Here is a 4,314-nt window from a genome sequence, read left to right as displayed (position 1 = left end):
TGAGTGAATACTTTGGCTTAATTAGGACCCACCATGGCGGCTAACTAGTCTAATATAACGGACCTATATGTTTCTACATTTTAGCAGATATATTAATGAGTGAATACTTTGGCTTAATTAGGACCCACCATGGCGGCTAACTAGTCAAGTATAACGGACCTATATGTTTCTACATTTTAGCAGATATATTAATGAGTGAATACTTTGGCTTAATTAGGACCCACCATGGCGGCTAACTAGTCAAGTATAACGGACCTATATGTTTCTACATTTTAGCAGATATATTAATGAGTGAATACTTTGGCTTAATTAGGACCCACCATGGCGGCTAACTAGTCTAGTATAACGGACCTATATGTTTCTACATTTTAGCAGATATATTAATGAGTGAATACTTTGGCTTAATTAGGACCCACCATGGCGGCTAACTAGTCAAGTATAACGGACCTATATGTTTCTACATTTTAGCAGATATATTAATGAGTGAATACTTTGGCTTAATTAGGACCCACCATGGCGGCTAACTAGTCAAGTATAACGGACCTATATGTTTCTACATTTTAGCAGATATATTAATGAGTGAATACTTTGGCTTAATTAGGACCCACCATGGCGGCTAACTAGTCAAGTATAACGGACCTATATGTTTCTACATTTTAGCAGATATATTAATGAGTGAATACTTTGGCTTAATTAGGACCCACCATGGCGGCTAACTAGTCAAGTATAACGGACCTATATGTTTCTACATTTTAGCAGATATATTAATGAGTGAATACTTTGGCTTAATTAGGACCCACCATGGCGGCTAACTAGTCAAGTATAACGGACCTATATGTTTCTACATTTTAGCAGATATATTAATGAGTGAATACTTTGGCTTAATTAGGACCCACCATGGCGGCTAACTAGTCAAGTATAACGGACCTATATGTTTCTACATTTTAGCAGATATATTAATGAGTGAATACTTTGGCTTAATTAGGACCCACCATGGCGGCTAACTAGTCAAGTATAACGGACCTATATGTTTCTACATTTTAGCAGATATATTAATGAGTGAATACTTTGGCTTAATTAGGACCCACCATGGCGGCTAACTAGTCAAGTATAACGGACCTATATGTTTCTACATTTTAGCAGATATATTAATGAGTGAATACTTTGGCTTAATTAGGACCCACCATGGCGGCTAACTAGTCAAGTATAACGGACCTATATGTTTCTACATTTTAGCAGATATATTAATGAGTGAATACTTTGGCTTAATTAGGACCCACCATGGCGGCTAACTAGTCAAGTATAACGGACCTATATGTTTCTACATTTTAGCAGATATATTAATGAGTGAATACTTTGGCTTAATTAGGACCCACCATGGCGGCTAACTAGTCAAGTATAACGGACCTATATGTTTCTACATTTTAGCAGATATATTAATGAGTGAATACTTTGGCTTAATTAGGACCCACCATGGCGGCTAACTAGTCTAGTATAACGGACCTATATGTTTCTACATTTTAGCAGATATATTAATGAGTGAATACTTTGGCTTAATTAGGACCCACCATGGCGGCTAACTAGTCTAGTATAACGGACCTATATGTTTCTACATTTTAGCAGATATATTAATGAGTGAATACTTTGGCTTAATTAGGACCCACCATGGCGGCTAACTAGTCTAGTATAACGGACCTATATGTTTCTACATTTTAGCAGATATATTAATGAGTGAATACTTTGGCTTAATTAGGACCCACCATGGCGGCTAACTAGTCAAGTATAACGGACCTATATGTTTCTACATTTTAGCAGATATATTAATGAGTGAATACTTTGGCTTAATTGGGACCCACCATGGCGGCTAACTAGTCAAGTATAACGGACCTATATGTTTCTACATTTTAGCAGATATATTAATGAGTGAATACTTTGGCTTAATTGGGACCCACCATGGCGGCTAACTAGTCAAGTCTAATAGACATATATGTTTCTAGATTTTAGCAGATATATTAATGAGTTAATACTTTGGCTTAATTAGATTTTGTATCGATTAACTCTTTCTCCCCGTAATTATTTCCCACTTTCCGATGAAATTCATGCTCTCATTGGTATTTCACCCTGTTATAACTTTTTGGAACAACTTTCTCGCTTGTTATCAGAAAGTGTTTTATTTGGTATAGGGTTAAAGGGGAATGCACACTCTTCCTATATAACACAGAGTAAAGTTTATAAAATCAAACATTAATTTTATTTGACGAGGTTATTACAACGATGGTTTCGTCAATTAGGAGAGAAAGAGTTCATAATTCTAAAAAGGTATTCTTTTTTTTTTTTAAAGACAGCATGCAACTCCCGAGATCCCTTAAAAGGAAGAAACCGCTGTGACTATACAATAAAGAAATATGTTTATCGTCTAGAATACAGAAACAAAATTTAATAAAATACTCTGAAAGACACAAAGATAAAGGCACATTCCTCGTTCCATATGCTAGGACAAATTTGTACAAATACTCCTTCTTCCCTAGTGCTATTAGAACATGGAATGGGTTGCCTGAGCTAGCCAGGAAAACCAGTGACTTGGCAGAATTTAAGTCATTGGTTAATACGCATGACTAAATGCATGACGCGTAGGACGCAATCATCTTCTTTTTTGAAGTAACGTCTGTATTATATAAGATAAGATAAATTATAAATTTAAAAAAGGTTAAAGGTTAAAAGTCGCCAAAAAAGTTTGTGAACTGTATCCTTCACAACTTTCCGCAGAACTATTAACATATCATGCGAGTGATACCTTGCCACAACTCGATACTGCTACACTGATCATCCATTAAACAGAAACCATATCTGGCCTTATGGTTATGTCAACAAACAGGAGAACTCTATTGGCCAGATTGGGTCGATAGTGCAGGAAACATTTCAAAAGTGGCAATCATCTGAAAGTGTAGTTACCAGAGGCGTGAGTGAAAAGGAGAGGTGCAGAAGCTTACCTGGTGGGGCAGCTTTGGGGCGGTACAGACTTTTTTTTTTTACACAGTAAGATATAGAGGTCTATAAGCTCCTTTGTCTAATGTCGTAAAAATGTGTTACTCATTTTTGACGCCGCTAATTGTAATAAGGGACATGGAATTGCAACTGTGTGTGTGGGGGCTGGGGGTGGAAATAGCGGCGTACCCAGAGGTGGCATGATGAGGGCAGAACATTAGAATGTTTTTTTTTCGCGCCATGTAATTTTCATAAAAGCCCCTAAAAATCTTTTTTTGGCTTCTTCTTTTTCCTCGTTCTCATTTTTATGTCCGAGAGTTCAGACGGCTACACCTATATACAATGGGTTCCAAACAGTGGCGTAGCTAGGAATTCGCCATCATTTGGTGTCCCGGGGGGGGGGGGGCTTGACATCTTTGGGGTCCCCTGCATTTTGCGTAATATTTAATGTAAAAAATAAAAAACAATTTCGAACACTCCATCGGGGCCCGGGGGATTTTCCAATTTCCCCCCTTCTCCCCACACCTTAGCTACGCCACTGGTTCCAAATCAGACATCTCTTTATTGTTTTCTTTCTATAGGGTCGTCTGGGGGCCAGTTTGGGCCTCTTGATTTTGGCTTCTGTATTGGAGGTCCCTCCTCCTTGAACACAGAGCAGACACGCCCCTGGTTTGGTGCTTGGAAGTTGGACACTGTTTTGGTTTTCTCTGCTCAAAAGTTTTGAACTGATTCCTAAGCACGCACAGGGCGTTCACATCACATGGTAGGGTGAGGGGTGGCCCCGGACGCTGATTGATAACAACAAAGCCAGCGTAATGTTATCCATTGGCTATTGGTCAGTTTCATTTTGTGGCCAAACGCAGCCTCCACCTACCCACCCCCAACTCCTCACTCAGTCATGGCTGGAAAAAAATGTGTGTAACAAAAAATAACTTTTACGGTGGGCAAAATACAATTTGTTACCCGGCGGCGTTGACTTTTTCAGGGGTTTCCCTTTTTGTGTGTTGTGGTAGTCGCGTGAAAGGACTAATTGGATTCTCAGGTAGATCGTGAGGTAGACAAAGACTAAAACCACGAATGAAGATGTTGATGCTGGTGTTATTGCTTATTGCTTAATATGTTATAGTTAATGTTGCTCTTGTGGATGTTGTTATTGTTTATGTTGCTTTTCTTCATGTTGTTGTTATTGTTGATATGTTGTTGTTATTGTTGGTATTGTAATTGTTGATGTTGTTATTGTTGATGTTGTTATTTATGATGTAATTGCTTATGTTGTTATTGTTTTTGTTGCTATTAATCTTGTAGATGCTGATGCTACTATCGCTGATG

Source organism: Biomphalaria glabrata, chromosome 3, assembly GCF_947242115.1.
Source record: "Biomphalaria glabrata chromosome 3, xgBioGlab47.1, whole genome shotgun sequence".
NCBI lineage: Eukaryota > Metazoa > Mollusca > Gastropoda > Planorbidae > Biomphalaria > Biomphalaria glabrata.
The sequence above is the reverse complement of the archived record's forward strand: the minus strand, read 5'-3'. Positions refer to the sequence as shown.